Raw genomic sequence first — 12,370 nt, 5'->3', positions numbered from 1 at the left:
TATATATATATATAATATCTAAATATATAAAATGATAAATACAATAAATACAGTGTTTATAAGACCTAAATCTTATTTATTTATATATATATATATTTTAATGTTTAAATGTTTTGTTTTGGAATCTTCTAATCCTACTACTATGTTTTATTTTTTTTGGTGATTTTTTTAATGATTTTATTTTATTTATTTTATCATACATACAATCAATGTAAAATGTGCCAGATTTAGCCAGGGTGGCAAATATTCGTCTGTAGTCTGTAAAAAAATTTCTTATTTTGTTTCATAAATTTGCCTGAAATTTGATCAATAGACTCTTTTCTTGGTAATACAGGTAAAAACATCAGATTTTTATGAAGAAAGCAAACATTTCTGTGCTTTACCATGATTTTATTGTAGACTTTTTGATTTTTAAATTTATTTATTTTATTTTTGATAAAGTTCGTATGACATTTACAGAAGAAAGAAATCATACAGGTTTGGAACGGGTGAGTAGATGATGCCAATTCTAATTTTTGGATGAACTGGTCCTTTAACTTTGCACACTTTGTGTCTTTTCTCTGGTGTAAACCTTGAAGTAATGACCAAGAGAAAGAGAAATACATCCTCAACAGAGCAAGGATCTTGAATACAGTGAGAAAATGAATCTGAAGAGTCAGAGCAAATGCTGCAGTCCGTCAGAGTCCGTCCGTATGTTTGCGTGTAATTCCCGCTCTTGATGAAGACACGCGTGAAGAGCAAGAAAAGAGCGTCTGATGCTGATTTATGGGGACATTTGTTTCCTCCTGATCTCTCCAGCCCTCCTGAACAACTGATAAATCAGCCGGTGACAGCAGAGACGTCTCTCCAGAATAAATAATGACGACAGACGTGCGGTCTCATAACATGCTTAAGACTTCATCAGAGCCCAGCGCTGCTTTACTGCGCTGCATTTGGACAAATCTTAATGCAATGAGGATTTATGAGGATTACAACATAATCTCAAATAATCCAAAGTGCCACAGACAGGGAAACGCTTGTAATAACGGCATAAACCCGTCCTGCGTTCTGACAACATTGTCAGTCAACAGCAGGATTAACTGTTTGCAGGGAAACGTGGGGCTCCGCGGCGAAGGGGTCTGGAGACACAGAGTGAGATTTAAGAGTCACAGACCTCCGTAAAACGCGTCCATCCAGACGCTGGACAAAAGATGAAGAGAGAGACTCTTGGAGCATGTGAACAGTTTCTGTCCCTCCAATGACCCCAATGAAAGTTTATGCACTTCATATTTCAACCAGTGTGTTATAGTTTTTAGTAATGGTTTGAATTAGTTTTTTAAATATATTTTCTATATTAATATATATTTTTATTGTAATTTTAGTTCAATTTTTAGTAATTTTGTCATTTTTAGTCACTCTCTCACACACACACACACACACACACACACACACACACACATTCTTGTACATTTTTTATAATTTTTTTTATTTCAGCTTTAGTTTTAGTACATCAAGTTAAACTAAACTAAATGAGAAATGTTGCCTTGGCAACTATTTGAAATAAAATTTTTTGGTCACATTTTATTTTAGGATCCAATTCTCGCTATTAACAAACTATTTAACTATGACTTTTGCCTCAGTAAACTCCTAATTTGCTGCTTATTAATAGTTAGTAAGGTAGTTGTTAAGTTTAGGTATTGGGTGTGATTAGGGATGTAGAATAATGTCATGCAGAATATGTGCTTTATAAGTACTATATAACAGCCAATATGCTGGTAATATGCATACTAATAAGTAACTAGTTAATAGTGAGAATTGGTCCTTATACCCAATATTTTTTATTTTAGTTAACGTTTATTTTAACCTTTTTTAAACTGTTTTTTTTATTAGTATTATATATACACACACACACACACACACACACACACATATATATATATTTATATACTGCCAATGCATATGGCGATACGGTGCCGTGAGTATTTAAGCTGCTGCACAAATAAAATAACCCCGTAGCAGATCTATGCAGGTGGAGCTGGGGAAGGTGGAGGGTTTCAGAGAACTCTGAAAGCGCGCTGCAGGAATCTCAAGTGAATGCTAGCTAGCCATATAAATGCAAGGCAGTAAGCTCATTGGCTGCATACGCAGCATGAACCAATCAGATTGAGCCAAGTCGTTTAACTCTCTGAATATCATCAGTTACATAACAACCCGTCACCTGCGCCATCTAGAGTTTCATGACTGAACTATATATATATATTGGTTTTAGTTAACTATAATAACCCTGGGTTTAAAAAGTTTTCCAGGAAAGCTCTTGACATGTTGAACTGTATTTTGAAGCTTGTGTTGGTTTGATTGGTTCTGATTGATCCTCACAGAATCTCTGAATTATTTCTGATGATGTTGTTTCCTCTAACAGCTTCTGCTTCATTCATGCTGCCTTTAGAGAAGTGTTTGCCAAAGGCTCATTAAGATTTAAAAAATCTATTTATTGATTGATTGATTTTTCTCCCTTCGGCATGAATATTTGAAGTGATTTGCAGTGATATTATTCGTGTCCCGCTAGTGTTCGTAGGCTAATTAGCGGTTGCTCATGTGTTTGGTTAAAGTCTTTCGTTACTGTGCGTGGCTCGTCTGAATGCAGCTAATTTGTGACATAATCAGCGGCTACACAATTAAAAAAGCAATTTAAAGCATCATACAGTAAATGGACTTGATGCAGATTGCATAACATTCATTAGATGTTTGCACTGCTGACTTCCTGTGAGATTGAATTAATAAGCAGTTTTATTTCTGTCTAACAGAGATATTCCTGTCATGAACACTTCGTATGTTGTACAGCAGGTCTGACGCAATATTTGTTTGCTCAAATAATCTCATAAACCACCATTTGTCTGATCAAACAAATATGATCGCATCCAGCTAACCTGATACACGTCATTCAGGCAGTTTGGTGAAAACAAAGTTAAAAATTCAATGCTTTTTCAATCTTATCAGAGGTAACAGACTGCTGGAGCTCAGACCTCAAACTATAACAATAACCTAATAATCCTGAGCTAGTATTTCAGTCTGTCCACCCTGTTACAGGACATTTCTACACTGCATACGTTTAAACCACTGAAGCCCATTACTGGCTAGCAGAAGATATAGCAAGAACTTTAATAGATTAATAACATTTTCATTTCCATTACAAACTGACTCAACAGGGTGGACAAGTTGGGTTTTACGCTAAAAGATAAGATTTCTAAAAATGAGGAAAAGAGAGAAAAAATTGTTCCTGGATTCATTTTCCCTCCAAGGAAATGATGTCACTTCTATCAGGTCATGTGATTTGCGGCACACGCTTAAGATTTTAAAGGAGAAGAAGCACCAATATAACAGGGTGGACATAAACTCATTTAATGGTTTTACACATTAAACAAATATGCATCACGATCATAGACTGTATAAAACATGGACGTAGTGTCCGTGCGTGACGTCACCCGTAGATTTCCGAAGAGCGTTTTTGAAGCTCAAAAGTGGGCGGAGGCGGCCGTCGCCATCTTGGCAGCGCATCATCGCGCGTCACTCCCGGATAATCGAAAATGGGCAAAGAGGCGGGAGCAGGTTGCTGAAGCCACGCCCACCTAGCTCGACGGTGGTGACGGCAGCGGCAATCCACCTGTCACTCAAGTGGCCACGCCCTTAATTATGCAGAACTTTAAGTCTTAATATAATTTAAACGGGTGAGTTATAAAAAAATTCACCCCCCTCAGTTGTCATGAAGGGCAAAATTAGCTATATAGACCAAAATAATTTTTTGAACCAGGCTGTAAACATGTTTTTTTCTGCTGTAATGTTGGGCATTTTAACATGGGGAGTCTATGAGATTGACTCCCTTTTGCAGCCAGCCTCTAGCGGCCAGTTGATGAACTACAGTTTAAGTCACTTCCTTGTTGGCTTCACGAGAGAGAGCGGGAGGTTGACGCTTGATCACGATATATATATATATATATATATACTTATGTCAAAAAGAATAAGTACATGTAAAAACCTCAATATTGCTAATTTTGAAATAAATCTAAGCTTTATTTCAAAGTAAAGATGATTGGGAATTTGTCAAGTGCTTCAAAAATTTTTTTATTTTTTTATTTGTTTATTTATTTTTAATAATTGACATTCCTGCTGTTCTCAGTTCTGCCATCTAGTGCTGAAGCTCAGGAGCGCAGATGGTCGTGCAGTGCTGGGAAATCTCACTTTCACAGGCTGTGTCTGTGTTTTCCGCCGGACTCCAGATGAGAATCAACCCCTCGAGAGCAGATCTGAGCCGGACGTCATAAAAGACACTCGGAGCTGAACGGGAGAAAGGCAGGAAAACTTTGTCAAACAACCCGAGTGAAGATAATTCCCCAGACGAGGAGAAAGCAAACACGGGCAGGCGTGGAAACCGGGCCGCGAGAGCTTTACTGAAGGATGTGGGCGGTTGTCATCGGAGCTGAAAACAGACGCTTTTTCCAGAGTGAACAGACACGTGAGCGCTGAACTCTCCTGAAGTGCTCCGGAGAAACAATCGCTCTGTAAACACATCATCATCAACAGGCTTCCTGTCCTCCTCCGATGGCTTCCTGTGTCTCCGACAGCAAACACACGGGAAAACGCTGAAACCGTGAAGTTTGAGACGTGAATGATCCCACCGCACCGACCTCATCTGGAGCAGATTCTGAGTAGAAATCAGATTTTATAATACAGGGCCTAAAACTAACATTTTGCCACACCTGCCAATCACCGATTACTTACTGGCCATACATATTTTACTGGCCATGAAAGCGTATGTGCAAAAACAAAACAAAACATCTATCTATCTATCTATCTATCTATCTTTCTATCTATCTATCTATCTATCTATCTATCTTTCTATCTATCTATCTATCTATCTATCTATCTTTCTATCTATCTATCTATCTATCCATCCATCCATCCATCCATCCATCCATCCAACTAATATAACTGAACTGTGAAGTGTTTCATAGTAATAATTTAATTTGTATTATTATTATTTTATATAACATCAGTACAGTTACAATACTGAAGTTTAAGGTAGTTTTTCTTTGCTTTTACCATAGAGCTTTTATATTGGCGGAAAACCACAGGGAAATTAATTATTATAAATATTTATGTATTTAATAAAATTATAAAATTAAATAAATCAGTAAATAAATGTTTCGATAATAGTACTGAACTGTAAAGCATTTAATAATTCTAAAAAAGTAATTTATATAATAATAATAAATAATATTATTGTTATTATTATTTTATTTAACAAGATTACAGTTACAATGCACGCTTTTTTTCTTTTTTCTTTTTAAATGTTAAACCATAGAGCTTTTATTAAGGCAGAAACCCGCAGGGAAACTTCTCTTTTTGAAATGCGTCTCTCTTGTTTATAAATCATTCTCATTACAAACTTGGGAAGATGTTTGGTGCATGTTGCTTTTTCAAAGGCACATTATAAGCTTGATTCAATTATTGCGATAAACCATTTAGCGTTCTCAGGTAGGCTATTTTAACAAATAATACTCCTGAGAAACATGGTTTCACATACTTGCAAATGCTGCTTTTTACATGCATTTGGCACTTCATGAGAGTTAATTTAAGCATTATATGCATTATGAGTGCATTATAGTCAGTGTTTGCAATAAAGACAGACTGCTGATGTGATCTGTTGTCCCAGCGCTCCTGTTTATGTTATGAACAGTAAATATATACAGCACTGAAGTGAAAAGCCCTTCAAGCTTAAACAAACTCCACAGCCGTCGTCTCCTCTGGATCTCAGAGGTCAGCTGCATCTCTCCGTGGCTCGACTGGTGCTTCCTGAGTCTCACACTGTTCTGCTATTGTTCCGCGAGCGAAGCTTCCTCGCCGGATGCTGCTGTCACCGTGACAACGCTGTAGAGACGAGGGGTCGCGACCCGCGGCCTGATCTACCTTATTGTCTGCCGTCACCTCTGAGCCATCTGTCTTTAGCTTTTGTCTGTCTCCATGTCATTGTTTTCACATGTTGTGCTGTGTTTGTGATGTTAATGTGCCCTGAATGATGAGAGAGAAGTGCTATGTGACGAGATCAGACAGAAATGAAAGCGGTGTGTCATTCTCAGGAAACACTGTACCAGAAACCTTACATTTGTTTCTTTTGATCACTTCATTTCAAAAGATTACTGTTGAATTGTCAGTAAATCATAAATCATATTTTCCACCCTGAGGGAACACCTCTCACTATTCAAATTAGTGCTTAAAATATTATATACAATCCTAAATATATAAATATTTTTACTAACCCTAAACCATATTTCATCCCGTCACAGTAAGTTTGAAATGTATTTACACTAAAAGTTAAGGGTCAGTAAGATGTTTTTTAAAAAAGAAATTAAAACTTTTATTTATCAAGGAAGCATTAAATTGATCAAAAGTAACGGTAAAGACATTTCTAATGTTAGAAAATATTTCTATTTCATATAAATGCTGTTCTTTTGAACTTTCTATTCATCTGTGAATCCTGAAAAATAAAATGTATCACCGTTTCCACAAAAATATTCCATAAAAAAAAGATACTCACATAGAAAACAGCTGTTTAAATTGTAACAATATTTCACAATTTTTACTGTATTTTTAATCAAATAAATGCAGCCCTGGTGAGCAGAAGAGACTCAAAAACATAAAAAAAATCTTCTGGTTTTGTAACCGGAATAGATCATTTCTGCTAAACACAAAACATTATGAAAGGTTATTCATATTTTTTCTCAATCATATGTGTGATTTATTACAGTTTCACGCATGTAATTAATAGACAGCATGTAGAAGCGAATGAAAACTTGATATTTTAATTGCAATAATTTAATTCCAGTACTAGAAATCCTACTTTTTAAATTCCAATAGTAGCAGAATTCTATCAAATGTAATTGGAACATGCAAATTAGCTAATATTGTGATGCAAAACTGAATTTAAAATTAAAATCAGTCAAATCACAGAATTCACCATTGTGCCAATTAAATTAATAATACGTCAAGTGGACTTTCCTGGGAATGAACCTGCTTTCATCTGTTTCGTAATTTTGTAAAAAGTAAACACTTTCCAAACATTAGATGGAATGAAAGGCCAGTGTGATTTGTGTTTAATATGTATTCTGCAGACTGTAACTGTGTGATGCTGAAGTGAACTCAGAAGAGAGTTTCGTCCTGGGACTGGTGTCATGATATAAAGCGCTTCGGTCGGGAGAGCCGCGCTCATTAGCTCTGGAGAACCGGAGCGGCGATCTAAAGCCCTCATATTCGAGAGATAATAAACAACCAGGGACTTTAGTTTGAGATCAAATCACTTTAAAACACACATATGATCAAAACAACACACATAAGCTTTAATTCACACTCTTGTTTTGCTGCTGTGATTCAGCGCAACTAACTTTTCTCTTCACAGAAGACAAAACTCAGAGGTGATGTCGTTTATATTTAGTGTTCAAATTGTTTTTTAGTTTAATGTTCAAAGGCAGTCATGGTTGAGCAAAACACTGTGACTTCTGACTCAACCAACCAAGTGAGTTTGGGGGCGGGGCCATCTGTCTGACTGGCCAATGACAGGCAGGGGGAGTGTTCAGGAAACCTGTTTGGAAACAGTCAAGCTGTCCATTACTACAGATAATAATAGTGATTGTTTGCATGTAAAAACAGGAATTGCATTTACAGTAAAGCACCAGTGTTTCAGATCCAGAAATATAAAGAAATATATTTTCAGGTTCATGAAAATTATATGATCACATTTATTATAAACAGTATTAATAATAAAAATAAGTACATAAAAACATCTAGTGCTAGTTTTAATTTACTCTAAAATTATTAGAAATAAAAGTCTTAATATTATTGTAAATATTAATTATTTTATAATATAAATTAATTATATTAAGTATTTTTTTCTTAAATAATGTTCTTTTTAGCAGCATCATATGACCCCTTTAATGAAATAATAAACTATGACAGGCTGTGCATTACAGTGATTTTACCATGTGCAAAGTGTGTTTTTATTCAAGGTATAATTATTTTAAAGCTTATTGCTTTTATAAAACTTCGGTAGCAGTAATATGATAAAATATATATATTTTAAATAATAGCACAAGTGCTCCAGATGGTTTAAAAGCAGAAATATTGAAGCAGTGTCTAATTTTAATTTTCTTTTTTTCTTTTCTTTTTTTTTAAGTTATGCGAGATTCAACTAGACAAGGTTTGTACAGATTATACTTAAAATCTTTGATGCATTGAAATATTTTAAAGCATTTGCAACATGAAATATTCAGTTTAAATGTTTACTTTCTGAGTTGTAATGTGTCTGATTTGTTGTTTTAGCTGTGCGACTGCTGATGCTGTGTTTCTGGCGTGATGAAACACATGGTAACTTAAACAAGGCTAGTACGTGGTTCTCTAGTCTGATGTGCTGATGTGTAATGTTTAAGTCTTTCCTGTAGGAATGCCGTGTGAAGCGGATATCCGTGTGTTCACTGCAGACTCTCGTGTGAATGTGAGCAGCGTGTGAAAGGTCACTAATGCCACGCATGAGCTGCACAAATCCAATCTGTCCAAATAGGAGCTCGTCTTTCACAAGCAGGTGTTTGTGAATTCACTCTCGGCCACCGCTCTCTCTCTCTCTCTCTCTCTCTCTCTCTGTGTTTGTCAGTGTGTGTGTGTGTGTGTGAGTGTGTATGTGTGTGTGTGTGAGTGTGTGTTGGAGCCAGTGGGCTGTGATGGAGGTTTAAGGGTTTGCAGTGGCTGCATGAATGCTCCGGTTGTCCGACTGGCGCTCTAATCCGCACCGCCGTTTCCTAACACAGCTAGTTAACTTAATCCGTCTCATTTGGAAAGCTTCACAAAACAGCAGAGAGAAAAGAGGAATCCGGCGACTGTAACGTCCCACTGACTCTCTCTGTTTCACCTCACGGGTGTCGTTCTCTGAGACCGAAGGAATAATTTGAGAGCAGATCCACAGATTATTCCAGCTCCATTCATGTGCCCTGCTGAAGATGACAAAAACATGCTCATAGTATTTAACACATAGAAACACATTTGTTTCCATAAGAAATAATTACATCTATTGTTTATTATTAATTAAAAATAAAATAAAATAAATATATTTTTTATTTATATATTATGTATAATACCTAAAACCACCATGTTCTAACGAAAACAATAATATTGATGATATAAATATTTATACGATTGAAAATAGTAATCATAATTAAAATGAATCTAATGAATTTAATAAATTAAATAAATGAATTAATTAATAATAATTAATAAATGAGTTAAATAATTTATTTATTACAAACAGCATTATTATTAGAAGAAATAAAAATAAATACTTACAGTATATCCACAAACCTGAAACATCTAGTGTTAGTTTCAATTTGCTCTCAAATTATTACTATAAATCATATTTAAAATAATAATAATAATCATAATACATTTAAATTATTCATAAATATTAACAATATTTAAATGAATAATATGAATAATAATATGAATATATAGTAATCAATAAATAAACATTTCTATTATTAATAAATATGAATCATATTTTTAAAACAGATTTATTATAAACAGTATTAGTAATAGAAATAATAAAAATAAATACTTTTCCTATCTAAAACATCTAGTGCTAGTTTCAATTTACGCTAACATTTTAAGAAATAAAAGTATTAGTGTTAATGTAAATATTAATCTTTTTTTTTTTTTAGTTGGCAGAGATATTTAATTGACATCCAACTTTAATAAAGCAATAAACAGTACAATTAGTGCCTAAAATCTCATGGTAAATTTTTTTTTAAGCTTATTGCTTTTGTAAAACTTTAGAAGCAGCAATATGACAATATTTCAATAAATAACTATATTTATTAATAATAATGTTTAGGAATAAAAAAATAATAATTTGACTGGTGGCTGTTTATAGTTGTGAATTAATATAGAATCTAGTGTGCTCTCGTTTGCGTTTATTGCCATTTTACCACACGCCTCAGATTAAGAGTCTGAACTGTTTTTTAATTGAGGCATAGAGAGGAAAAACCCTCTAACAACTGTGTCAGCCACAAGGGAATTCAGGTTAGAAACGCCAGCCGTAGAGCAGGAGGTCAACAGCACAGCAGTTTGAGACATTTATGAACATCTGAGGCCTTTATGCATGACATGTTAAACTCTTCAGACGTGTGTGTGTGTGTGTGTGTGTGTGTGAGTGTATGTGTGTGTGTGTGTGTGTGTGTGTGTGTGTGAGTGTGTGTGTGAGTGAGTGAGTATATGTGTGTGTGTGTGTCTCTGTGTGAGTGTGTGTGTGTAGGTAACATCCTTTCTGTTTCCTCTCCTCTGTAAGCGGCTGTTATGGTCTTTGATCCGTTCGATGGTAAAATACAACAGACAAAACGCTTTGGGAGCTTGTCAAGCAGAGGTCAAACAGGCAGAAGAATGCGGTGAAAATTACTCCCCGAGAGCCTCGTCAGTGTCACGTCGAGTGTTACACCTCCTCTCGCTGAAGGCCCCGCGGCGCCTCCGCTTTACGTGAATCTGGACTCTTCTGTGCTTGACTTCAGGTGCAGCATCCAAGAAAAATAATTGAACAAACGATTACAGCAAGCGTTCCCACGTCGGGCCGAGTCAGAGCCTGCGAGGCGGATCAGATCCTCTCCGGCCCAAAGTACACGACATCCGGAGGAATTTACACAGGAACGCCACATTTACAACCTTTACTCTTGCTTTTCAGAGCTGCAAAAACATCCATGGCTTCCCGTCAGGATCTCCTTTCGTTTCATACCGTGCTTCAGACCCATATAGCAAAAAAAAACAAAAAAAAAAAACTTTATTTCCTGGATAAACTATATTTTAAATATCTGCTAAATATATGTTGCAAACAGTGAAATAAAATTATTATTATTTTTTTAAATAAAAAATATATTTAGTTTCAACTTTCATTTACAAATATGTATTTTAAAATTTATTTCAGGGCAAGAAATATAGCAGCCTACATTAGGCTAAATGCAAATGTGGGTGGAATCCACATAGACAACAAATAGTTTTTCTTCAGATGTGACATTTCTGAACGTATTTTCTTGGATTGAAATAAATAGACGGTGAACGATATTTTTAAATCTTTTAAAATATTATATATTTATTTTTTTTATTTTTTTATTTATTTTTTTATTTTTTCAAAAGTATACAAAAATATATCAGTAGAAAATATATTTAGCAAATATACTTTTTTGGCCATTTTTGTATATATTGTTTTTGTATTTAAAAATATATTTGAAAATATTTTCATATGTTTATTTTATTTATTTATTTATTTGACGTGGGGATCGTTGTGTCTCTGTCTCGTCTGTGGAATGTGTCAGTGACCTCTTGACTGCCACAGTTATGGACTTTTGTTTGTGTTCCTGTTCTCCTGCCTTAGTCTTCCTTTGACCTAGTTTTCCTGAGTTGCCCTGATTAGTTAATTTGGTTCCACCTGTGTTTATTAATTATCTCATTTGTCTATTAGTACTTAAGTCCTGTGTTCTCCCCTGGTTCTTGGTCTGCTATTTGTTGTTGTGTCGATGTGTTGCTACCCTTTACTCTTGGATTACTTCTGTGGATTTATCATTAAAGACTTTATTTGGATCTCTCCCGCATCGTGCGCTTTAAATAGCACCCTAACCGTAACAGAATAGCAGACCCTCAAATTGAGTATCAATATAGCGGCGTTTTTCTTTCTCTTTTGTTTTTGTTTTTGTTTCTCCCCTCTCCCGGAATAGATATTCCATCTGTTCTACTCCTGTGCCTGGAGCAACAGGACCGTTCACTGGAGGACCATACCAGGGACTTTTTCGATCTGGCGTGCCTTACGCACTTCCCTGGTGTGAGGCACGCCAGCCAGCGAACGGTCCCTAGGAGGATTTTGCCGCTTTCGTGGAGTGGGTGCTGGAGAACAACGGATCTCCGTTCACCGTCTGCCCCACTGAGGAGGATATCTCCAGCCCCACTCCCGAACCAGAGACCAGCCAGCCATCATCCCGCTGCACGGAGCAAATGCCTGAGCCCACCATAGACGGAGAGCCTGAGCCTGACACGACACGTGAGCAAGCGAGCATACCCGCTACTGAGCCTATCGTCGCCCCGGAGCCTTGGCCTCAAGACCGGTCTGACCAGGTGCGTGAGCCGGCAACATTGCCCGTCCCCGAGGGAGTACTGTTAGAGATCGAGGGCTTGGAGGGAAGCCCCGCCCACACTCCTGCCGCTGAGGGTGAGCTGCAGCCGGCCTCTGGGATGTATTATCAGGAACTAATGGATATTTTCCAAATGGACTTAATAGACTGGTTTGGGGAGGTATTACCCAGTTCTCCTGTGTCTC

The sequence above is a fragment of the Sinocyclocheilus rhinocerous genome, unplaced genomic scaffold (assembly GCF_001515625.1).
Source record: "Sinocyclocheilus rhinocerous isolate Xijiao unplaced genomic scaffold, SAMN03320098_v1.1 scaffold1615, whole genome shotgun sequence".
NCBI lineage: Eukaryota > Metazoa > Chordata > Actinopteri > Cypriniformes > Cyprinidae > Sinocyclocheilus > Sinocyclocheilus rhinocerous.
Note: the sequence above shows the minus strand (reverse complement) of the source record.